General features: G+C 43.8%; 1 protein-coding gene and 1 long non-coding RNA gene across 7 annotated transcripts in view; one reads left to right on the top strand and one right to left on the bottom strand.

Moving 5' to 3' along the window:
• The window catches only part of PDZRN3 (PDZ domain containing ring finger 3), a 247,186-nt gene that overhangs the window by 154,825 nt on the left and 65,450 nt on the right, over window positions 1–26,911 (bottom strand). The gene's annotated exons all lie outside the window — the stretch shown is intronic.
• LOC137232664 (uncharacterized) lies at window positions 15,006–26,783 on the top strand. 5 transcript variants are annotated; one of them, XR_010947127.1, is made up of 5 exons: window positions 15,006–15,363; window positions 16,642–16,835; window positions 20,940–22,160; window positions 22,255–22,490; window positions 25,041–26,783. It is a non-coding gene; the product is annotated as an uncharacterized lncRNA (long non-coding RNA). The 5 variants fall into 5 exon arrangements; XR_010947126.1 differs by having other exon boundaries at window positions 20,940–21,895; XR_010947124.1 differs by having other exon boundaries at window positions 20,940–22,490.

The raw sequence follows: 26,911 nt of genomic DNA on the forward strand, positions 1-26,911 counted from the left end.
AGACCAGATAAGGGATATAGCTTTGAAGAGAAACAAGTCAGGGAAATGCAAAATTTTATGACTGGACTATACTTTTTAATTGTCTTTATTCAATCAGGAGTGCTGATTCTGTCCCAAAATATGTTTGGTAATGAATTATCCTGTTTGTTGTGGACCAAATGAATCCTGCCTTTTCTCTTGATTTCTCCATTGCAAGCTTTATGCCCTATTCTATTCATGGTACTACTACAATGTTCCCCCATTCATAACCTCTGTCATTACCATGTCTGCCTTTGTCATATTGAGGATGACTTGGATGTGTATCTATCCCCCGCCCCCCCACTCAGTGAATGACTGTAGGGGCTGATCTTCTTGCCTGACCCAGTGTCCCAACCCCCTCCCCGAATGCCATTTTTCATTAGCTGAGGACAAAGCTGCATTGTCAATCAAACAGATAGCCTCCCTCGAAGGAGGTACCCCTCTTCTTCAGTCAGGGGTGTGCAAGGGGTTACCTTTCCTTGCTAGAGCCAAACACATCTCAAGGCCCATATGTAGCTTCCAAACTTCTCAATGCCATATAGAGAAAATATACACATGCTGGCTCAGCGAATCCAGTCAGCCTAATGTCTAGACTGGGTGTTGGTAACACTTGAGGTACCCTCAGGGAGCAGGCAAGAACAAGAAGGAGAGAAAGGAGCTCAGTGCACACATCCTCCCTGCGGGAAGCCACCACTCCTCAGCTGCTGCTGGTTGTTGGCCTTGAACGGAAGAGTGGGGCAGATACAATGTTTTCAGACAGTCTCAATTTTCAAATAAAGCCAGAAACCCAGACTTCTCTGTAAAAATCTCCGGATTTTTAAATGTTGGCAACAAATTCCAAACATTTTTAAACACAGTGGTCAATAAGCCAAACACTTCTTTTAGCCACATCCAACCTACAGGCTGCCAGTTATGGAGATGAGTCCCCCAAAAGGTCAGGCGACCTGAGTAATCATTTCCATCTCGACAGTATATGCAAAGGACCAACAAACAATGAACACCTACCATGTGCCAGGCACCATGCTAACTGCTTTCCATGAGTCATCTCATTTTGAACCTCATTACAAACTGACTGTCATATCGTTACCCAGGTTGAAGAGATAAACAAAGACGCTTCGGAAAGTTCAGACCTTGTCTAAGTTTTGATAGTCAGGCCGGGGCAGGGCTCGAACTTGAGTCTGCGTGACTTTAAACCCTACCTACTTCCCACTGACCCACAGGCTCCACCTAGAAACAACTGTAGAATAAAGCAGACCTTGCAGGAGGGGATTACCGTGCCCTGGGGAAACAGCTGAGGTGGCATACGGATGTCTTTTTTATTTGTTGGGTATACAGTACCAAGCCTACTGGCTGGGGCTCAGTGGTTTAACGCGGTCACCTAAACAGAGACAAGTAACAGTGTATTTGACCACGTTTCAAATTTATGATTCAGCCCTTCGGCGTGGTGATTGCTGGCTGGTGTGCTTCTGGCCAGAGGAGGTCAGACGTCTGGCCCCTAACTAGATTTGCAAGCGAAATCACTCTTAATAATAACAATAGCAACAACAACAATAATAATTTTTAAAGAGGCAAACCAGAAAAATCTTTTTAGAAGCCTTTACTCAATGACACTTCCTTACAGCTCAAGGTTTCACATTTAACAAGTTGATTTTAATCTTATTTCAACATCAAAGAAAGAAAAAAGGTTCAACATCAAATGGATCAGAAATGAAGTATTTTACAAAAAAATTCCAGTAACCTCATGCAGCACTCTTTCCTAATTACATGAACTTAAGTTTCCATATTCCTTAATGCTTACTTTTGGCAAAAATTAAAGCAAAAGCAACTGAATCCAAAATGAGTGCACAAGCCAGCTGCGACTTGTATTTGCCTTAATTTGACTTGACAATAGAGCGATTGTGAAGGATACAGCTTCCTCCCAAATCTTCCACCTCCACCCTCTCACTCTAACCACTTTTGAGAACAAACCTCCGGTTATTTATATAGAGCTGCACAACTACAAGAGTGTTCAACCGTGTATCAATCCACTACCTATTTGCAACTCCAAGTGCAAAAAAAAAAAAAAAAAAAAAAATTGAGAAAACATCTATCCGTGAGTATATTATAAACTCAAAGGGCAATTTTATTATTTAAAAAAAAAATAGCCTGGAATTGCGTGCGGCTACATTCCCGAATGCTTTATGTAACAGGAGTGGCTTACTGGAACTGCCTAGGTGACACGTGCCACACAGCAGACAAAGTATTCACTAAAGGTCCATAGGAACCGCCGCCCTCTGCGAAAGGCATGGCTAGTAGGAGAGGGAAGTTCTTACAAAGAACTTCCTTATGCCACGTGAGAAGCCCAGGTGAGAGACAACCAAAGAAACCAGCTGGGCATCCCACTCTGCACCTTCTACTCCCTCCCTCTGGAACATCCTTGGCCAATATCACCTTCATCGCCTCCGGGTTTCTGTTTCCATGTCACCTCTTCCACGAGGCCCAACCTGACCCAAGAGCACACTTAATGCCAACCCTCCACTCCCAAACTCCCGACCCCATTACCTTCACACTTTATCACAGCACTCGGCACCACCTCACATTCTGTCTAACAACTCATAGATTATATCCTAGTTATGCCCCCAGGAGAATGGTGTGTCTATGAGGGCCGGACCTTGGCCTGTTTTTGTTCACTGTCGAGTCCCCAGTATCATACTTCATAAAACAGATACATATATATATATATATATTTTTTTTTTTTTTTTTTTTTTGCGGTACGTGGGCCTCTCACTGTTGTGGCCTCTCCCGCTGCGGAGCACAGGGTCCGGACGCGCAGGCTCAGTGGCCATGGCTCACGGGCCCAGCCACTCCGCATCATGTGGGATCCTCCCGGACTGGGGCACGAACCCGTGTCCCCTGCATCGGCAGGCGGACTCTCAATCACTGCGCCACCAGGGAAGCCCTAAAACAGATCTATTTTTAAATAAAATAATATACAAGTGATAGTTCATTAACAATCGCGCCCACCAGAACGTAAGTGCCTCAAAAGCAGGGCACCTGTGTGTCTCAGTACCTACAACAATGCGTGACAAACAGGAACCAGTGCCTGAATCAGTGGGTCAGTGAAGGCCACTCCTTGGGTTACTGGGCAGCTAAGCCAATTCCACCGGCCAGGCTGCCATATTCTTCCAAGTTCAGGCAAGTCTCCGGTGGACCTTCAAGATCCCTTTCTCCTTTTTTGGATCCTTGGAGGTGGATTCTGTGCCTAGTTAACCTTATCTTTTACGTGCTAATTTTATTTTAACTCTTCAAAGGGCACCGGTGAAGGGAAAAGACTCATTCCAGCGGCCTCATGAGATTGCATGTTGTTGGAGAGGAATACATTTATGGGAACCCAGGAGAGACAATGACCAGGTCTCAGGTGGTTCAGAAAATTATGGGTCAAGACTGACAAGGAGTCTGTGAACCTCAAAGCAGGGGCTCCTAGGCCTTGCCCGGGCAGCCCTGGAAGCTCCCATTTTGCCACACTTATCATATATTTCCTATTTTTCCCCTCACTTCTTGCAGACGACACCTTTGACACCAAGGATTCTTGGTCACTCTATGAAACAAGGACCAGCAAAGAGCGAGCAGTCCATGTCTATCCCTCCCCTAGCGTGTCCTTCAGTCTCCATCGGCCAGTATGAAACCCTTCTAGTTGACAAAGGGCGGCACTGAGGAAATCAATCTTGCCTCGCCGAGCGCAGCAGGCTCTACTACTGCCCAGAGTATTTGCTGCCCTTCCTTGTCCTGGTGATGTCAGACTCACTCATGTCACTCACTAGGGAAATAGACTGGGAGGGAGTGTGCCCCTTCTGAGCAGAAGATTAAGGACCATCACCTGGTTCTGCACTGTGTCTTTCCCTTCTCCCTTGAGACCAGCAACGTCCCAGGTGGTAGTGGGGCACTCCTTCAGCCTGGGTTCTGGAAGGCTGATGACCTGGAAGACAGCTGCCGCTGACCGAGGAGGAATACATCAGGAGAGCAGGAAACAGACCACCGTTGTTGTAAATTGCTGAGATTTTCAAAAGCTGTTACTGTAGCAGAGCTCAATCTGCGCAGAATGATAATGGCTTCATGGTAGTAATTAAGTTCCTCACACTCCAATCCCTTCTTAAGAGGTGTGAATAAGGTCCCGTTCATGCCGTAACAGTAACCAAAGTTTCCTCTTTCTACGTGGAATGGAGACTAACCAGAGCATCGGTAACAGCAACGGCCAACAGAGCCCACGTATCCGTGCCCCCCGCCCTACTCCTGATGCTTAAAGTATGTTTGAAGTGAAAGCAAAAGCCCTCGGAAAAAATGCAAACAGACATACGTCCACAGAACTGGCTTCCTGGGGAGAAGTTATCTTGTGAAAGTTTCACCTGACAATTCACATGGGCAGATGGTTCCCTACTGGTCCATAACTGGAGTAACTGCACGCTTAACTATCTACATTTCTTCAACTGTCTACTGTTGTTACCTACGGTGTAGCCCTCACACCTAATGTGCACCTTGAAGGTGATTACAGAACAGTATTTACGGTGCACCCACATGTGTGGGACACAGCACAAACAAGCAAAGCAGACTCCAGCTATGCTGTGGAGTAACTCAGCTCAGGATTTAACTGCAGGGACAGGGAGAATTTACAAGGATATGAACTGGGGGTTTCTCCATAACTATATATCACGTAACATCACTATAAAAGGAAAAATGATATGATCTAGACAGACTCCCTTAAATATACACAATTTGATAAATGTGACTGAGAAATAAAAGCTAGAAGGTTTTTTTTGATGCTCATTTGACTTTAAAAAAATCCATGAAAGTACTGTAATTTCTTTCTCTGGGTCACTTTTGCTCATGGTAACCAATACAAATGTCTGTGGCACTGCACTCCCCAGTAAGTCATTTCTGACGTCACGGCATTTACTATCTCTAGTGACTCGCAGGCACCAGGCGTGTACCCCAGAGATGTTTAAAGTTTCATTAAATCGGACTGATTAATAAACTCTCAAGATTCAGCACTCCCTATTAAATTCTCCTGGAGTCCTTTCTGCTTGCCTGCAGGCTGGGGGTCCAGAGCCGCTCTGACAATGCAGGCATCGCTGCTGCCTGGGGGGACACTCCGAGGATATGGTTTGCCAGCATGACAGATATGTGTGTCATTCAGGATCATCTGCCACGCCCACTGAAAAAATACTCAGACACATCTGAAACCTTTGCGCCTTCGCAAAGATTTCCAGCTGCTTCTAATCCTGAGCACTGAGCACTTATTTTAAGAGACAAAGGTTTCTTTAAGCCAATATCCATAATTTAGAGACTGGAAGGAGGGTCTGTGTCTAGAATGCCACACATGTTCTTCAGCTGTCCCTGTCCTTAAATCCCCCACGACGGCAGGTCTCTACACAAGGAAAACATGTTTTCCACACTCAGGAACCACTGCATCAGAGACCAGAAAGGGGATGCACCCAGAGGGGGAATACGGCCATGTGGCCCTACTTCTGCTGGGTGGCAGGGGTAAAGGACATGGGGGTCTTGATCGCTCCAGGAAACATCTTACGCTTACAGAGAATTTCTCCTATATATGACAAGAGTCATTTTCACTGCACAGCATCCCAGGGCCATTGGAGAAGCCTCCCATTGTTGGTGCTAAGACTGGCGACTACATCTGAGAATCCAAGGTGCAGTTACCCGCCCCCCCCCGTTAGTCCTCAAGCACAGAGCAAGAGCCCAGGCTGCCAGCGCTCACTGACACTGACCATTCTCACAGCTCACTATTCCTTTCAGCCTCTCCTGCAGTTAACTGAGGTCACGTTCTGGCCAACAGAAGGTGAGCAGAAGCCATGAGCATCACTTCTGAGTCTGACCCAGATTCACCGCCCCTGCCGGTTCCTCACTCACTTTCCAAGTGGAGAGATTCAGGAGTCCTGTAGAAGGTGGGGCTGCAAGATGGGACAAGCTGGGCTCCTAAACTGCTGCGAAGAACAGAGGCCCCAGCCCCTGCCAAACTGCATCTGGTGCTTGACTTGAATACGTAATAAATATTTATTGTGCTGAGCCTCTGAAGTTTTGGGGTCATTTGTTCCAACAGTCATCTACTCTAATACAGTGATAAATTTGCTTTAATTGGCCAGATGGCTTAAACCTATAATGCTGAACTGTGTAATACTTGGGAATGTGTTGATACTTGGCACCAACTAACCCTAGGCGATAGTCTCGACTCTCCATCTTTTAGAGAGCGCTACAGAATCTGGACAGTACGAGTCAAAGGATGGCCAGTAAGCCCCAACTATTACCTGCTCTAAGAGGTGACAGGAGGCCTTTCTTTCACGTTCTCCTTGTGTAGAGACCTGCCACCATGGGGGGATTTAAGTAGAGGGGCAGCTGCAGAACACATGTGGCATTCCAGACACGGGACCCCCCTTCCAGTCCCTAAATGACGGCTATTGGTTTAAAGAAACTTTGTCTTTTAAATTGTGTTCAACATCAGCACCCAATTCACTGTTCTAACGGGGGCTTCTGGATCAAAATGACTTCCTGATGCTCCCAAAAAACTCAAGGGAACGTGGTCACGGAATCCATGGGGCATGCTGACAACTGAAAATGCATCAACTGTGTTCAGCTGTCCCAGGCCTGGGCCGTCACCTGAAGATCTAGGACTCGCAGAGATGCGTCCCACTTTCATTTTCCACCTTCATTTAACACTTCAGACTTCCAGGAGTCTTGCATCTGTTTTCCAGCGGCCACAAAAGACGCCCTCTAATTGCTTCTGGATGAAAAGCAGAGACTCTTAATTTCCTTGCACAGAATATGCACGTATTACACACACTCCTGGCACAGTGTGGGGTGTCCCCTTCTCTGTAAGTACTGTGCTTCGTCTCAGTGGCAAAGAAGAACTTCTCAAATCAAAATACTACTCCTAAGAGAGGCAATCTAGTTTTCTGAAGGTCTTCAAAATGAGCTGTAGCCAGGACTCCAGGGACTCCAATTACACATATTTACCTGATGTACTTTTATAGGAAACATAATTCAAAAATTGCAGTCTGTCTTTTACACTGCGTACTATTCGTTTAAAAAATGTCCTTATGACGTCGAGCCCTTTCTTCTGTGGTTTCTCGGCGCTCCCACTCATTTGGAGTACTTTCCTGGTCTTTCCTTATGTGAGACAATGCAGTTACTCTTCAGCAATATGAAGCACTTAAGGGTTTTGCAAGCCTTGTTTTGCATCCATTTTTCTCCCACACAGAACATGTGATTTTTCATCTGGTTGTAATCTTATACAATGAGGTACGTAAAGGCAAACTCCAAGACCTGGTAATCAAGTCCTCACGGCAGCCCAACAGATGCACGTGAGATGTTTGCTAACCGTCGTGGTGAAGGGCTCCCCGTGTTTCTTCCAATCTCTCGAAAGTTCCTTATCTTGTTGCTTCCACAAAGACACAAAAGGGCCAAACTGTTCCCTTGTAACAAAGCATATTCCCAAAGAAATGCTGTTTTTATAAAATACCTGCATATTTTGACAACAACTGCAGACAGCTTTTCCCCCCACCCAGCCCCCATGGGAACACCACCCCAAATCTGTCCCGTTCTTCAAGGCTGACAACAGACTTGTGTTTGTCCCAGGGTCACTAACTTTATCATATTTACTGAAAGAAAACATAAGGTGATTATTCCTCAGAGGAGGCATTCCCCTCACATTTGGGTCCTTAAAACGGTTTTCACATTACAAGTCATTCTCTTACTTACTTAGTTTTGAACCACCAAACAACGTTCAGGGAAGCTATGTTAGCATGAAACGTTTTCAGTGGAAGAAACTTTGGGATGTCTGTGGAGCCACTGGAGGGGATCAGTTAAAAATGGGGTTGTAATGGGTTAACAATGGCCACAAATTCTCTGCTGCTACTCTCGCCAAGAGGTGGGACTCTACTTCCTCACTTCAAACCTGGGCGGGCCCTCGGACTAATTCTGGCCAATGGCATGCAGGAGAGATGGCACTGGGTGACTTCCGAGTGAGGTTTCAAGGACCTCTTGACTTCTACTCTTCCCTTTTGATGCTCCGAGTCAAACATACCAAGAGCCCACATTAGCCTCCCGGAGCAGGAAAACCTACTTTGAGAGAGGGGCCCAACCAGTATCCAGCACCAATAGCTAAACACATGGTTGCGACCATCTTAGACATATGAGACCCAGCTGTCACATGAGTGAACCCAAGTGAGACCAGTGCAAGCAGAGCCCACTTGATTTCAAGAATCATGAGGAATTATAAATCATTGTTCTAACAGCAAACCTGGAGATGGTCTGACACATAGCAAAAGATAACTGAAATGGAAGGGAAAAAATTGACAGAGACATATTATTTATTCCTGATGGGTATATCTATATAATTCCAAGTGTCAGACACCACTGGAAAGAAGGCTTTTAGAGATTAATTTGAAAGCGATCAGTGAGGGGTTAACTGTGGAGAGCACAAATATACGTTTATGGGATGATGGGAAAATACGCTGAAAGGCTGCATGAGGATGAGGATTTATGGCTCGGATGAAACTTCCTGTGACATATATGACAGAAGAAGTGCTGGGCCTCTAATAAAAGTATGGTGTGCACTGAAGAACTGCTGGATTAAACAAGCAAGTGAAGTTTTAATAAAACTGTTTTTTTGAAATACGACAGTAAAAAGGCAGTGTTTCTAATTTAGCACATTATTTTTATGTGATTTACCTCAAAACCTAAATATGTACAGCAGAAAAAAAATTATATTATTAGTTAACATTTGACTACTTTATCTGCATCTATCCAAGTTTATATTTTGGTGTCGGCCCCTTCCAAAACAAAACACGTTTTTGAATGTTCTCATGGGGGAAGTGAGGGAATCGTCCTGTATTGGGGCAAATATGGTATTTTTGAAAATGATAAAGCACAAAAGTATAATAAATGACTGGAGATTACAATTTGACAAAACTTGCTCTAAGGAGGTGCAAAAGCTCTATTTGTTTTCTGGAAACAATTACATTACCGACTGAGATGCCTGGGTATCCGATTCTTCAAACAGACTTTACCATTACAAGTGATAAAGGGAACGAACTAGTTTATCCTAATGTACACAAAAACTTCTTGAGAAGCAAAGAGGTTCTGGGAGCTTTTTAACTCCATTTACGGAGGGAATGACGAATGGGAGTTGAATGCTAGCAGCCAGTATTGCCTAACCTCATGAAAATACGTTCTAAATGGCTTTCCAGTCATCTAAATATGACTCACCTGTGCTACACACAGATTTAAAACCCTACTAAGAAACTCTAAAAATATTTTTCTTCTAACTATCAAAGCCACACATGTTCACTGTAGAAGAGCAAGATATAATATCTCATCATCTCGCCATTCCAAACTGGCCAAGTTAGCTAATACTTCCGGAACATTCACTGCAGGCCAGACAGTGGTCTAAATTCTTTACATATATTAATTCAGTTAATCCACCTAAGCCTCTGAGTCATGTACCAGAACTATCCCCGTTTTACAAATGAGGAAACTGAGGCAGAGAGAGAAGTTAAGTGACTTCAGTTACATGGTCTGATAGCCAGGAAAAGGAACATCTAGATGTTTGGGCTCAAGACTCAGGCTCTGAATCACCAGATATGCTGCTGCCACGGGGCTGTCATTCTACTACTTCCTTTCAGTCTTTTTTCTACATTATGTCTATGATGTACACATACTGGACTTATATTGAGATTGCTGTTGTTGTTGAGACACCCAATAACCATCAAGCAGAATCTTACCTTTGCCACAAAATCTTTCCAGCTGTCTCCAAACCCACACTAATGTCTCCTAAGTGGCTAATTCATCTATTTCAAATATTTAGCATTTTACACTGTGGTGTTTAGTTCAGTGTGTTCCACAGGTCACTGAGCGCAGGAACCATATTTTATCCTCATCTCCCAACTCTCTGGTACTAAAATTTTGTAAATGCTGGAAACATCTGGGTGCCTGACATCTTGCCACCAGAGAGGTATCCGAGAAGAGTAGTATTTGAGTAACTGATTTTCAAAAACTCTTTGGAAGTATTCTAGACCCTAAACTACTAATGAAGGAGATGTCATCAGAAACGAATGTTCTGGGGAACACAAAGGCAAGATAAGAATAATCTGCAGTTTCTCCGGATCGGGAACTATTAACAATGGGGTCAGTGTTGGAAAAGGTGTCCCAAGTTTTATAAATGACCTGGGGAAATAAGTATACAATAAAATTCCCGCTTTGATAGCATTATTAAATAATTACAGAGAAATGCAAAGCCAAAGAGAAATCAGCAAAATTATTGTACAGGTCTCCCTGGAAGAGCAGACAGCAGGGTGGTCAGTAGTGTCGGGGCAGGAACACGCTGGTGGATTTGTGTTGCTAAGAGCAAAAGCCCTGCCATCATGTCATCACACCGCCTGGGTTTCAATGTCAGTGCAAACACACCTTTATCAGTGGGTCTTCAGCAACCAATTTTTCTAGCAGATCTATAAGTTAAATGTAAACAATCTTTCCTTAGATCAAAACACAATAAAGGGCATTCTAAGATCTCACTGCTGATGATCACTGCATGAAAACACACAAACACACTAACTTCACACAGTTATGCGGAATGTCATCACAATTGGTACTTCACGAACCCCAAGCACTCATGTGAGTTTCAAAACAAAACTGAAGTCACACAGAAAAAATGATGCCTTCCTGCTGTGTCCTACCAGTGTTTGGCACTTTTGGCCACACCGAGTTCTATTCTGGGATTCGTATTTTACCTGTATAAATGCAAATATGCCCAGTTCACATTCATGGACAGCTTTAAGAAGGTAAAGATGCTGTCCAGAAAGAATCCCCAAGGGCTCAGACCTGCTTTCTCTTTCCAGGCGTCTCTAGCAGCGGTGTGCCAGGACAAACAGCATATCCAGAGCAGAGAGGACCAGGCATCCGATTTCAGCAGGGAGGCAAGTGCAGAGCCCTGCACCTGGGAGGCCAGCACTCAGCCCGTGGCATCTCCCAGGAGTCCTCCTCAGAACCGGAAGGGCAATTTCTGCAGTGAGATGGGGCAGCACAGAGAGAGGAGGGAGTTCCTTCTTACACAAACCAGGCAAAATTGAATCTTGCATTGAAAAGAAAAAGGGCATTTCATCCAGCCTTTAAATTTATTCTTGCAAGTTTACAAATGCTATTTGGCTCTAGATAGATAGATAGATAGATAGATGAAAGAAAGCAAAAAGAAAGGAAGGAAGGAAGGAAGGAAGGAAGGAAAGAAGGAAAGAAAGAAAGAAAGAAAGAAAGAAAGAAAGAAAGAAAGAAAGAAAGAAAGAAAGAAAGGAAGAAAGAAAAAGAAAGAAAGAAAGAAAGAAAGAAAGAAAGAAAGAATACACACACACACACACACACACACACACACACACACATATATTTTCCATCCTAACGTACGTAAACTTAAAAATGGGGGCATTTCTGACAGACAAAAGATTCAGTCTTTCCTTCAGGCTTTTCATTTCTTCCACAGTTATTTCCAGGGAAAGTTCTCAAGGCAGCTGGCAACAACGGACGCCACAGGCGTATTTCCTAAAAGCAGACCAACTATTTAACTGAGAAATGAAGTTCACTGTAGGAACAGGTTCAGCACAGTCAATCCTTGGGGCTATGACACAGGATATCTCATGCGTTCACATCTGAAACAGACTCCTAAGACCGACTGCAGGCCAACACGCACACGGCAAGGAAAGAGAACTCCCCTGCCTAACTCAGATTCAGCACTTTTAGTTGTTATTATCAAAATAAATACCTTTTCATTATAAAAAAAATTAAAGACTAAAACACGTGTAATGAACTCGTTAAAGTTCCCTACGCTCACCCAACTCGATCGCCAACCAGCAGTCAACCGTGTGCTTCTCCAAACTGCTGATCTGCCCCTATGTGTGTTGTTATTATTTTATACAGATGAGACAATTATGTTTTAAAACTTGCCCTTTTTACTGCATCGGAAACTGTTATGCATATCTGAACTGTAAAGAAAACTGTGAAGAAAAACTCTCAAAGGCACCGTTCCTTCATTGTGCCACTATATTCCGTTTTACTGAAATTTTGCCACTGACTGTCTTGAATCTCCACCATCTGGATTTTTTCCTGAAACAACCAAGTCAAGGAGATGCCTTGGCATTTAGAAAAAGCCTAAGGAAACATGCTGTATCATCAGGTAGTTGGTTTTATTTTGAGAAGGAGGGAACTGTGTGTTGGAGTTACTGTCAGTAACGTTTTCTGGGGAGCTTATTATGAGCCGGCATCAACCTGTGGCCTGTTTCCTTACAGATTTCAGAATGTGCATGAGATCTGATATGAAAACTGAACCCGATTCTGTAACCTTTTCATCGAAATTTCCACAGCTGCTTTCCCCATTTCCAAGTACTCGCACACATATCTACAAAATATCAACAACAAAACAACAGAAACAACTTGCAAGGGAAACAAAATGAAAGAAAGAACAACCACTTAGGTTATTCTGTTCATTTCCCAGCATGCCTTCCCACACTGGCGTTTAATAACAAGTAAAAAGCCAACTGCTAACTTTCACTGAGCCCAACTAGCACCTGTGTCTCGTGCCAGGGCATAAGTGGGGGCAGGTATGCCGGAGCCCGCCCAGGGATGATGGTCCCCAACATACAGCATCTTCATCTATTATGCTTTATGTCCGGTGCCTTTGGAACCCCTTTCAGTAACGCCGTAAGAGGTGGTGAGGAAGGCACCTTCTTCCTCCGTAAGGTCATAATCTGAGAATCTGAGTTTAAGAAACCCCTTGGAGAAGGGCAGATCGCCCTGTGAAAAAACCCTGTCAGCTACTGCTGCAAAGGTTACGAATACCAAGTTTTGATAAAACATTATATCACTTCAGCTATCTACAGAAAAAACACAAAATGGACCAAAGTTTAGACTGCTCAGAAATGCCTGAGTCCCTGGGACATACACAGCAATTCTGCTTTGCATTTAAGTACTTAAAAGAGGAAGGAAGTGTAGTGGACCAAGCCAGAAGGAATTACCGATATTCACCCATTTTGACCTACAACAAAAGGACATTGCACATGGCTCACCCTAGCAGTTCTAGTCCTTGAGACATTCTCAACTAGAAATGACTCAAACATGCAGGCAAAAATCCCCAGATCTCTAAACTTCTTGGCAACAGCACCATTCTGATAAAACTGCTTTTTCCTCGAAGCCTTAGATTGTAACGTCGGGGTTTGGCCGCGTGCAATGGCAGAGTTATTTTACACGTGGTAGTGGAAGGGCTGACGGGGGTCAGCTACAGGGTGAGTCGGGAGGAAAGCCACCACTTATTAAAAATATGTATTACAATTTGTATTTAAACAAAAGACAAGTGAGCAGGGACTTATTCGCCTTACTTAAGAAATACCTGATATAAGAAATAGTGCATTTTAAATGCTAATTTCCAAAAACTGTTCAAAACACAATTCAACTTGCAAATACTGAATTCAAATTCACCTATAGCGAGGCCTGAGGTACAACTGCCACTGAGGGGCTGTGCACCCAATTTAGGCTACTATGATTAAGGAGTAGTATATCACATTGGGATTGATCACTCTGAATCAAATTCATCAGTCCTATTTACATGAGATGAGGCTGGTGCAATGAAAACCAAGACTTCCATGGGCCTGGGAAGAGTGAGAAATTCCCACTGCTATTGAAACTGGAAATTAACCAGCTGGTAGGTTACCAGTTCTGATGCTTGACCGTGACTTGCTTAATGACTTTCTGTTCAGGGAAAGTCATCACTTTTTGAACAAAACCAAAGGTCCAGGCTCACCACCTGGCTCTGCCACTCCCCAGGTGACCACTGGGATGGAAGCTCCGTCCACAAGAACAGAAGTTGTGGGAGGGCAGGGACCGCTTTTGTCTGGACGCTGCTTCCCCAGCACCTGGAATAAGACCACACCCAGGGAAGGCACGTCCACCCGTTGAATAAATGAGCAAACCGGTGAATGGATCACACCGGGCAAAATTCACTGGATGAACGTCAACTATTATTTCTCCACCTGGAATGACAGTACTGAGAGACCCGGGGGAATTACACAGACTGTGTGTATAGCGTTGGTTTATCTGTAAACCTCAGATAAACAAATAGATTGTGTGCATAGTATTTGTTTATCTTCCAAACCTCTTATGTCTGGAAAGTAAGGACCCGTTGGAAGCAGCACAGAATGAAGAAAATCTCACCTGCGCTCATGCAGCCAGTGGTCCTCACTATGTAGCAAATTTCAAGCCGCTTGAAAGTACTGTGGCAATGGACTGACAGCTATCTGTCCTCAGATCACAAAAGTACTGGCTTATTCACTTTGAGAAATAACTAACCAAATAAACCCAGCACACTCAGGCCAGGTCCTTTCACCAGTGAGGAAAGAGCTTCAACACAAGCATCTCTGGTAAAGGTTTTCCCTGCCATGGGATTTCAGGTGAAGCTCAGATTTCAAGGTTTCACAAGCGTTAACTCAGACTCCTTACCAACTCGCCTAAACATTTTACAATTGCTGTTAAGTATTCTTAAAATTCTGCTAAGAATGGTTCCCCCACTTCCACGTACACAAAACGTATACATATAATATTTAATTATATTGCCTTCGTGTTGCAACTAAGCATGGACTTTATCAAATTCTTCATACTGGAAGATAAAGAGTGCTTCTGCAGAGAAATATCCTTGGAGTCCATGTAATTTATGAATAAGTGGATGGCTGTTATCACAGTGTTATGCGTCCACATGCAGAAATAAACACACTGCAAAGAGCCTGAGTTCTGCAGCTGGGAGGAGGGGCAAGAACATTCAGGCCCAGCTCTGCTCCCCACTCCCCGCCTCTGCATTTCCACGTGCCCAGCTTCTGGCCCCCGAAAGGCCCAGCGCCATCCTGACAGAGGAGGAGAAACAAGCCGAGACGTGCAAAGACAAGGGCAGAACTCCTTCCACCCCACTCATGCCAACAGCCCAAGCGAGGAATCCTAAGCTCTGGAATGGCTTTCCATTAATTCATCATCCTTAGGATGGAGGAGGAAAATCCACCCCCGCCTCACTAACCCACCTCTAGAAACAGGTTGACTCATTTCATGTCTGTGGTTTGACAGACTAGAAGCTCTGGAGTCTTCGTGGCAGTAGGTAGTTTTTTTCCTTAAAGCTTATAAGCCTTTCTTGATGAAGAAAAATGAAGAAAGACACAACACTCCAAAATGTCATCAAATGATGACCACGCTACCCCGAAGCCCTGCTTACAGTTGTGGGTGCCTCAGCCACCATCCCAGCAAAAAGACACAAGTCACGGGTGCAAAGTAAACAGCTTGGTAAGAACCTGTGGCCGCGAAAGTCTGAGAGCGAGAACTTAGGGAGCGGTGAGTGGATAGAGGTGGGGATGGCTGCAGAAATGCACTCTGAGCTCTGCGCCCGGCAGAGGCTCTCAGCTCCCCGGCCAGAGGGAAGAGGCTTGGCTGCAAAACCACTGCGCGGAGGCAACTGGCTGCCTGCTCCCAGGGGAGCAGAGGGGCGCTCCAACTCACTGCCATTTGGGGTGCAAGTGGCATGAGGGCTGCTTCCCTGGCACCCTGAGAAGGGGGCAGAGAGTCTTCTCTGTTGTTGCTGAAGGTGTGAGTCCACTGAAGTGTAGCGAATAAAACCCTGAAGCTTGGTTTTATTTATTCTTGGCAAGTCCCGACTTCCTGGTTCTAAGGGAATGGAGGAGGGGTGCGGGGGGCGGCGGTTAAAAGTCTCATAAAAAGGCTCCAAATGCTTCTTGGACACCGAAGAGCTCTTACAAAACTACATTTTGATGAGCTACATGTAAATGAATCAAAAGCATATGGATCTCATTTCCTTCATAATACACAGGGGTTTAGGAACCTAGAGGTAGGGGAGGACTTCGCGAGATGAGCCCGGGCTCTGGCGAAAACGGTAAAGGGCGGAGGGAGCTTCAGCCATTAGCTAAACCTGAATTAAGACGAAGACGACACCCACACCCACCCCCTCCTCTACGGGCCTTTGGGATCCACCAGCCAACTTTAAATGCTGGAGAGAAGCAGGACCCCAGAGTGACAAGCACGGGGGTCTGACGCTTTCTCTGATGAAGAAGCTGGGTGAGTTGGCAGTGCTCTGCAACCAGCTGAAAAATACTGGATATTCTGGGGGCTGCTGGGAATCACGAAGCAGAGAGTGGGAGGTCTTATGTCCCTAGGATTCCACTAAAGGGAATGGAGGCAGCACTTCCTTGAGAGGTGTCTCACCGAGGTACCACAGCAAAGAGGGAATCCTGCTTTTGAACACTCACCGACTGGAGATTCTTCGAAGCACCACCTCTCGGAGGCTTGACTATCCCACCGAGAGCTTGGTCGGTCCCCTTAAGTCCCCGGGATGCAGGCAGGGGAGGGGCGGGCAGGCAGGAAAGCATCCACGCTATATATAGCAGTGCTTTCGGCCTCGGCCTTTCACACATGCGTTTTATTAAGCTAATGAATTATGAGAGGGTAATAAAGAAGCGAGGAGTAAATGAGGTTTCTGGAGTGAGGGTCAATCACTCAACACCTGGTTTGGCTAAAACTTAAACGGACTGCTTTAATTTTACCTGTCAGAAAGCTAGCGGCACGTCCAAGTCGAGAAAAGCGATTCTTGCCAAAGAAGAAACAAACAAATAAAACAAAAAGCAGGGAAACAGATGCAGGTGAAAGAAGACCTACAGAGAAATGGCAAACAGGCAGATGGTACAAAAACAGTACCGAGAACTGAGGAGAAAGAATGTTCAAACAGCCGGAAGAGAGAGAAAATGGTACGGAAAGTGGCACCTGCCCCGCCATCAGGCAGGGAGCTGGCTGTCTGGGGAGAACGTCAAACATCCCCAGCACCATTTTTTTTGATCGGTCACATGCTTGCTGGCTTATCTCTTCTCGCCTCTGAACACAAGTACAATCACTTTCTGATAATAATCATGTTCAGCTTAATTACACAGAGGTTGCACTTGGACATTTCCTTCCTTAAAGCTGAAGTGATGCCATTATTTTTCATTTAATTGCAGAATAAGGGGTGCTCTGTTCGTGCAGTCCAGGAATCGCTAAGACAACAATGGTGAATAGCCATGGCCGTGCACAACTTCAATTTTCGTGATTACTATTAATTAAGGGTCTGTTAGAGGGACAGAATGGGCTCTTTTCTTCTCTATCAGCTAGCATAGGGACTTTCCCCAAGAGAAGCTGCACGGCAGGAAGGAAGCGTGAGTCAGGCTGCGCCATGGCTTGGGTTCAAAGCCCAAGCCCACAGGCCCAAGATGGACACGGAACAGCCGCGTTTACAAGTTCGCTCTTCCATAAAGGTCACGGGCAGGTAAGTGGACGGTGAGGCAGGAAGCCACGCTCTAGGGGCGTGGCAGAGCTGGCACCCTAGAACATCCAATGTTTCATCATAGGTGTTTCACTTAAGGACTGAGAGAAGCGTTTGCAAAGGGAAATAGGAAAAGTCCTAAGAGTTGGAGAAAGACAAATTTACGGAGTCCACTGAAATAAGAAATATACACGTCTAGTCACAGACTGTACATTCTGCAGCTAGAATGTTCTCTTTTGGGGGCCAAGGACCATGTTTTGTATTCATCTTTGCACTTCCATGCCATGTCTCATGTTCTCTAGAACATTAAAAGTGTTGCCATGTCATCTTTTCCCAAGCTACGTGTGTCAGGAAAGCTGCACAATCTGTGGGTAGTTTGCTAGCGTGAGCAATGATTCTACAGACCCCTGCAACGTTTTCTACTTAAAAAACAAAACGACAAAACTTCTCATCTGCCTTGAATCCAGTTCCTTTCAGATTCTGGGTCTCTAGTTGCCTGCTAGTGAGGATACTGGTTTAAAGAAAAAACTAATGGTCCAACTCGCCGAGGAAAAGAGAAATGTATTTTAATATTTGTGCCTAAAGTGGTTGTTCTACTAAAAGCAATGCTGGTTATTTGTATAAGCATCTTTTTTTAAAAAAAAAATAGAATCATATAAAGCTATTGGAAAGTTCTCTCTAGGCCAGAGGTCAAAGCAGGTTCCCAGAACAGCATCACCTGGGAGCTTAGCAATGCAGAATCTGAGACCCCACCTCAGACCTACTGCACTAGGAATTCTGGGGGTGCAGCCTGGCGGTCTGTGTTTTCATTAGCCCTTCAGGAGATTCCGTGGCATGCTCAAGTTTCAGAATCACTGCTCCAGGGCACTAGTTCTCAATCCTGGCTGCGTATTATTAAAGCCTGGAGAGCTTTAAAAACTACCAATAGGGCTTCCCTGGTGGCGCAGTGGTTGAGAGTCCGCCTGCCGATGCAGGGGACACGGGTTCGTGCCCCGGTCTGGGAAGATCCCACGTGCTGCGGAGCGACTGGGCCCGTGAGCCATGGCCGCTGAGCCTGCGCGTCCGGAGCCAGTGCTCTGCAATGGGAGAGGCCACAACAGTGAGAGGCCCACGTACCACAAAAAAAAAAAAAAAAAAAAAACTACCAATACCTGGTCCCACCCAGATCAATTAACCAGAAATCTCTGAAGGTGGGACACGGGCTTCAGTCTTTATTGAAAAGCTCCCCAATTGATTTAGTGCACAGTCAAAATCAAAAAGCACTGTTGTTGGTGAGTAGACCTGCTCTGTGCAGTTTCAAGGTAAATTTCACTGCGGCAGACATTTTAGTGACCCCCAAAGCAGCTTAATTATTGCAGATTAAGTACTACTTTCTAAAAATAAAGCGCTATTTATATACTGTGGCTTCGACCCAAAGAAGTCTTTCTCTAACAACAGGTTTGGGTATTAGAAAGAAATACAAGTGCCAGGGATCCAGGCAAGGAGAGGATGCATGAACGAATGTTCAAGAAAATAAATACTGATGAGAACCTACTGTATAGCACAGGGAACTCTACTCAATGCTCTGTGGTGACTTAAATGGAAAGGAAATCTAAAAAAGAGGGGATATTAGGTATACATACAACTGATTCATTTTGCTGTACAGCAGAAACTAACACAGCATTGTAAAGCAACTAACTATACTCCAATGAGAATTGATTTTAAAAACAAATAAATAATGCCGGCCTCTGGGCCCACATCAGAAATCAGATTTGTTGAGACAAGGGTCATACGGACAGCGATGCTGCAAGTGTCCCTGCCCTGCGGAAACAGAATGTTCTTTTCGATGTTTACAATGAGAGTACCAGAAAGAAAACTAGTTAAGGCTGAACAGTACAGAAAAGAGTTCTGGATGCTCTCAAGGAACCGTGGTTTATTTTTCTGATGCCGTCATCCTCCCAGTCGATGTTTAAAGTGATAAACGGTAAAGTCATTCACTTAAGTTCAAGTGAAAGGAGATGACATGAAGATGGAAGCCAGTCCGACATCACTGTGTGCGCAGGGTTTCCACCGGCTGCCGCTTCGGGGGAGACTGGTCCTGGCTCAGAGGCTCAGGCAATTGAGAGCAGACCCACCGCCAACCCCGACATCTCCTTACAGGTGGCAGCTGCCAATTTGCAGCATCTGAAACATGACTCACACTCATCACCACCCAGGAAGGCAGTGCTCTGGTCTGACTCAGTTTCCTCATCTGTAAACTGAGATGTTTACCTCACTTCCCCCTCCCTTGAAAGGAGATCATGCTTGGGAAGCCCTGCTCTACACAGTAAAGTTTTGATCTTCAAATTCTTTACAAATAGGTTCAAGTGTGTACTTCTGCAGAGCGGCTCCTTTCCCTCATTTCCCACTGTTGCTCTTTACCAATACCCCCCATATTGAATAGGCTACTCCAGTAAATATACTCTTTGTTCCTAGACTGCAAACTTGCCACTAGACGCTCTTCAGTTTAGGTTTCAGTATAGTTCATGTTCATCTCAGTGTGACAGTTCACAAGGAATAGAAACAGTAAAGCACTGTACCTGCAACACAGACTCTGAGGTCAGACCAACAGAGCCCCACACTGGCTGCTCCACTTACAAGCTGTGTAACCTTAGTAAGGATCATTTTGACTTAAGCCTCAGTTTCTGCATCTGTAAATGGGGATAGTAATATTACCCACTTGAGGGTTACCGTAAGGAATGAAGGAATCCGTTTTTCCTACCTGATTCTCAATCTAAGAAAACGCCTGTCTTAATTCCAGAAATAGTCTTTAAAAATGCATAGAGACAGCAAAGGCAGACACCAACTTTAGCGGAGGCTTTACATGTCTGGGGATGGAGGGGATGGGAACAACAAGAGCTGGAAATTGGTAGACATCTTCCACCACAGTATTTCCCCCTTAAAAAACTTTCAAGACTATGGTAAAATGTCAACAATTACTAGAATACGCCCACATCAATGTTTTAGTCACTCTTTACAGAATTTGAGTATATTTAAATCTCGAGTATAATATCTTATGAAAAATAAATTTAAGGCAAGCAAAAACGGAAAAGCATGCACAAAACCTTTAGATTTGGTCACTTGTGAAAAAATGAACACCAACTCATAAACTATACAGAAATTATGTTTTTACCTATTTTCCAAGGTTACAGTATTACCGATTTTCAGTTTAGGTTTAATTCTGTCACTTCTATATTGTAGCTACATAAGGAAATGTGTATGTGTTTTGAGAGACAGATACTGAAGTACACTTCAGTACAGAAAGTGAAAAAAGAAGAAAGGAGGGAGGGAGGGAAGAAGGAAGCAAAGAAAAGCAAATGTTGCAAAAATCATGATCTGTATTGAATGCAAGTAACGGTTACAGTTGTTCAATGTCCCTGGCTACACTTGAAACATACATAATTATTTTTCCTAAGTCTAATATTAGAAGCCTACAGATAAAATCCTGAAAGCGGTAAAGGAACATATTCACTGGGTGCTACAACCTTGAAGCAGCAGACTAATAATCCTTTTGTTATATGTTATTTCTTTTTCACAGCATCACAACGGCCGTTATGTACCAGGGAAGAACCTGAGGCCCAGAGAGCGTTAGTAACTCACTTAAGGCCAATCACTGGGAGGCAACTGAGCTGAAATACCCCATCCATGTCTCACTGTGATGCCTGTGGCTGTCCAGGTCCCTTCACTGTCCCTCCTTCCTTGTGGACTGTCCCCTCCACTTCAGTTCAGGGACAACTTCTGTCTGCAAAGGGAAATACGCCAGCCCCCTGAAGCTTTCCAACTTCCTACTCAAGCCCCTTCTGTCCCCACAGTCACTCCTCTTCTCTGGACCTCAGTGTCCTTTCCTCAACATTTCCTCTTAGATTTCTTGAGGGAATTAAAGGAATAAATGTGTACATGTACACCTACAAAACTTAGCACAGTCCCTGGATATAGGAAGTGCTAAATAAACAATCACTGCTGTACTGGTGATTAGGTACTAGTTAGCCCAGTAACTGCTCACCACTCGAAAGTTTTTCCCCATGAAGTGTCTCAGTGACTAACTTTAATTGGAGAGTAATCGTATCTAGACAGGAAGTTTACTGAGGAATTCACACAACCATCTCATTTGTTCCTCATGGCCCTAGAAAATTAGGGTATTTTCTTCCCGAAGAAAAGCACGAACTATAAAAAGCAGATATTTCTGTTGTGTGTGAGTTGTGTGTGTGTGTGTGTGTGTGTGTGCGCCCATGATAGTTTTCAAAAGGACATTTCATTTTTTTATCAACTAGATTCTGTAGAAACTAAGAGAAAGATTATATGAAAAACTACTGCTAAGACATCACTATTTGTGTAATTCAGCAAATTCTAACCGGACTGATCTAGATGTCTGCCTATGGAATATGTGCCCAGAGAAAACAGGTGCCCCTGCTTGGGAGATGTATGATGGATAAACTGTTTGGAATTTGAAGATACTCAGATGTGGTATTTGGAAAACAGCTCTTCAGAATTAAGGTAAATGTTTCTATTCGTGGATAAACAGAGCACAGTCGTCCAGAGCAGAGTCGCCCAGCATGATGACTCATGAATTCTCAGCAATACAGCCCTCAGTAACAAGCAAGGTCTACTAACTGCTCACCACTGTGGGCTGGTTCTCCGGTGGCCAGATGACCTGAGGTGACCTGAGCTCCAATAATCTAAAGAGGCAAAACTAACATGTAAAGTAGAATAATTAAGGGCTAAGGCAGAGGCTACAGAGAGAGGAAAGCATTTTGAGAATGTAATTGGTAGTATAAAGATAATTAACGTTCTTTAAAACATTATCTCATTTATTCTTCATGACTGAAGTAAGAAGTATTACCCCCATTTTACAGATGAGGAAGCTAAAGGTCAGCAAAGCTAAGTATCCCAGAGCCAGTACTGGAACCCAGGCCCTCTGACTGCACAGTTCCCATCCTGAAGCTTTCCAGGAGATGCCTTCAGAACACAGAAGGAGAACCGTCAATACAGGCTGCAATGGCTGGTCGGCCAAGGTGACACGGAGAAGACTGTCTTCAGCTCCGGCAGAGCGACGGTAGGATATGGATACATGAGAAGGGCACGGACAGAGGTGAGGAGAGATGCTGAAATACGCACGGCACGAGTATGACAAGGGTGCTTATCCTGGCCAGTGTCCGTACAAGGGGTATAAGGAAAACAAAAATGAGAAGGAATGGGGTTGGGGAGCAATAAACCTACAACTGTACGCAAATGTCTCACTGGCAGCTGGTGATGCAAAGCAGAGGCAAATGAAGCCCAGAAACCTGGGCAGCACCAGCACAGAGCTACTATGTAGCTTTGAGATGGAAGAATAGAGGGCCAAAGTCTGGGTCTGAGTCATGGCCACCATTTAGGGCAGGAGGAAGAACTAGGGAAGAAGATTATGCATTTTAATGTATTGATATACCTATCAGGTTCTATTTGGATCAAATCCCAGTTAGGAAACCTACTAGCTTTGTTACTTTGGTCAAATTAGAAAACTTCTCTGGGTTTCATTTTACTCAAATATAAAATGGTGATAATAAGAATACTTTTCTCATAGGATTGTGGCGAGGATTAAAACACACACACACACACACACACACACACACACACACACACACACTCCAATGATAAAACTAATGCTGGGCACACAGTAAGTACTTTCTAAGTGTCTGCTTGTTGTTGTTACTGCTGTCATCATCATCATCATCACTGTTCATATAAGTATGGTCTACAGCACTGTGTGTAGGAGGGAACAATTAGAAACAGTCCTAATGAGAGAAATGGCTATCCCATGGAATACCGTGTGGTAGTTTAAAAAGTTTGAGTAGAGTTCTGTATATCCCAACCTGGAAAGGCCTTCAAGATATAAAGTAACAGAAATACATAAGCTAGCTTCCAGAATTCTCATCCATACTCACTAATTCTGACAAAGGCAGTGATGATGATGTCTGTCATACAAACATCTCAGTAATTTCTCAGTAGAACGAGTCTTTGCAGACCCCTACATGGAAGGGAGAGCAGTTTTCTCTACTGATGTATTTAGCAGGGCCGAGCACATTGGGAGGACTGAGCCAGAGTCCTCAGTGGCAGGGAAAGAACCAGATTCCAAAAAGCCTAACTGGCTGCCGCCTGTCTTAATCACCAGACAACGCAGATAAGTTGCACAGGGGATAGAAAAATTAAACATGTCTGTTTTACTTTTTAGAGGCAATTAGGGATTTATGGCCAAAGTGTTGTAATTTTTTGGATCAGAGCCAGTCATTTTTTTTTTCTCTCAAGGAAGATGATTGTGCCATAATCATCGACATCTTAAAGGAACATTTTAGAGCCACTACTTTACTCCCCTAGAACGAGCACGAGTTACTAAAAACCGAGCCATGTCCCTTGGGACAACAAAGCAAATTTTTGAGTATGAGGCCTTGGAGAAGCTCTCAGAAGAAGCACCTTTGTTCTCAGAGTGAACCAATAAAACAGAACAGCTGCAAGGGTTGTCGAAAGGCAGAGCCAGGCTCTGAATCCACAAACCCATGGGGAGAACCCTAACTTTCAGCGATTCCTACAGCCCAGGATGTTTAGAAACAGTTCAATTCTCTTAAGTAATTCAAATTTTCCCACTGACATTTGTGTGAAAACAATTGTTCTCACACAATTGCCTTTCCTTATGAAAAGTAAGGGTTGTCTTCACACTCCCTCCAGCATGACGACCTCCCATTCCACGTTACTTGAGTCTGAATCAATGCCACGTCTCAAAGTCCTAAACTCTGGGAAGATAAAACTGACAGAGATATACACAGTGAATTTACAGGGTAGGAGAAGGGGAAACTCTATGAAAAGAACGAAGTTCAGGATATGGAGAGGTGACAGGGAGAGGCCAATGGTAACCCGGGTCTCTACGTCTGAATTTAACGTAACTATTGTGTCAAACGTATAAGTTAAAAAGAATAGGCTTAAACACAAGACCGTTTCTAGCTGAATCTACGTCTTTCTTCCATGATTTTATCCGTAACTAAATACATACATAAATTCAAACGAATCCCAGTACTTAACACCAGCAGGGTGCTGTGCTCATCACGGAAGAGGGCAAAGCGACCCTGAAGACAATAATTACAAAATGTGCTAAGGATTCAAAAGGGAACATTCCCGAAAATGCCCCCCCCCCCCGGCCAATTTTCTTTCCCAAATCCACCACTGATTTGAGAAATTCTCTCGACTTTCAAAATCCTCATCTTAGAAAGAGCATAATTACTGCAAACTCTCTACTCTTGGAAATTTTTAGAATGGCTTAAACAGCAAGGAAATCTCAAGCGAAAATCATTCATAATCTGTATTTTTCACTCAAGAAAACAATTTGCATTAAAAGGTAAGACCTTGCCAAAAACAATTTCAGGCATTAATAATATAAAACTTACATAAAATAACATAGCATTATTTTATAATAATATAAAATTATATTAAAATGTACTAAAAATAATCTAAGGCACACTGTAATTGTCTTTTTCCTGTTGGCGAATGTACTACGTCACCAAAAAAGAGCTTTCGAAATTTACATGACTATTTTCATCACGAGATTTTAGATAGCTAAACTAACCAAAGAGAGGTAAAATAATATGTCAAAAAGTCTTTTTTTTGCTTTCAGTGAATATTTACCCAGGGCTTTCGGTGGACCAGGAATGGTGCCTGCTGCTGGGGATAAAACAGTGGACAAAATAGGGAGAGGAAGACATTAATCAAATAATCCTAATACATAATAACTACAAACTGTGCTTGGAGATGATTTCGTGCCAGGGATCAAAGGCAACCCTGAAGAAATGAGATCCCGAGTGGCTCTCCAAAGGACACCGAGGTCACACAGCAGCTTTGCGGAAGCAGCCCAGGAACTGGGGAAGCTTCTAGCCCTGAGGGTCTTCCCCACTCGTCCCTATGGAGGATGCTGGGGGCAGTGATTCAAGTGCCATGCGCGGAATTCCACTGGGAGCCTGAGTGATGAGTAGCTGACAGAGCACTGCCTCCGCCCTCTCCCCTCCCCCTGGGACTCTGCCTCCGGTCTCCCTTCCCCTCCAAGTGCCTGGGGGACGGGGTTGCTCTCATCCTGCCCCTCCCATCTGAGTACCTGGGGCAGGGTTTATGATGGTGAGACACCGCAGCAGGGCTGGTACGGGGGAAGTAATAACGGGACCCCTGCACAGGACGGTGGAAGCCTGCTCCCCCTCTCCACCCATCCCCCCAGCTCCTTCCCAAGGAAAACATCCAGGGCCTGGGGTTTCTGAGCTCACAAACAGCCCAACGATGGGAAGCCAGCTGCTTTCAAAAAGAAACAACACAAGTACTCTTTATTTTATACGACCTTTTCCATTTCCGGAAAAAAAAAAAAAATAGCGTATTACAGACAACAGCTGCTTCAAGTTAATAAAATCTAAATTCTCTTTGCTTGAAAACTGATCACTAGTTGTAAGTTACGAAGCTGGATTTCTGGGATGATTGCTCATCTTGTGATGTAAGTCCTTCGTTCTTGTGGTTGTTAAAATCTTGAGTGTATGGTTATTCTTTATTCTTAATTTAGGTCAATAGTGACATTTAGAATCTAAAGCTTCAAATTAAAAACTATGCAAGCAAACTAATGGGAGTAAATAAAAGTAATTACACATGTGGAATGTATCTCAGCATTTTAATCAATCTCTTTGGCTATTTTCTTCCATTTAATATTTAAATGTCATATCTTATGTCTAAAGATTAACATTACATTTCTGAAGACTATTTAAATATACGAGGGACTATGCTGTCACAATGATTGGAAAAGGCAGGCAATTTACTAAGGCTATAAAACACTGTTTCAAATCATTTAACTAACTCTATGAGCAGTGAGTTTTAGAACATAAATGCCATTTAGTTCAACTTGTGTCTTACAAGGAGAGAAGCAAAAATAAGAAAATTCACGAAGTGGTTTAATTTCAACCGTTTTTTTCCTATGCATAAAAATCAAAGAGTAGAAGACACACCAAAATATTATCTCCAGTTGGTGGGATCTCACTCTGTCACATATTTTTCCGTATGTTCTATAAAATGAAAATACATTACTTTCATAATGTGAAAAAGTTTGTATCTTTAATATGCGCTTTTTGTCTTTAGGACTAATGAAATCAAGCACAGAAACTCTGTTTTCGAAAACAGCTCTCTGTAATGTACTTGCTATTTTTAAATAATAAAAATAAAATCCATGGCTAGCTGTATACAGAGGAGCAAAGTTCCCTGGGCATGTGAAAACACAACCAACCAACCCCAAACCCTCCAGGAACATATCTGGAAAGCTAGCAGGCAAACAATTTTTTTTTAAAAAGTAAGTACTAAATATTAGTTTAAATGTCCTAATTTTTGCACAGTATGAGAGTTCTTTGTTAAGATACAAATATCACAGCATGGTTCAAAAGTATCATTATTTTGAACACTAAATTTTTTTGCTCTAACATAATAACCCTCCCCCTGCCAAAAATAATTATGATAAGCTTAGAG

Source organism: Pseudorca crassidens, chromosome 10 (assembly GCF_039906515.1).
Source record: "Pseudorca crassidens isolate mPseCra1 chromosome 10, mPseCra1.hap1, whole genome shotgun sequence".
Lineage (NCBI taxonomy): Eukaryota > Metazoa > Chordata > Mammalia > Artiodactyla > Delphinidae > Pseudorca > Pseudorca crassidens.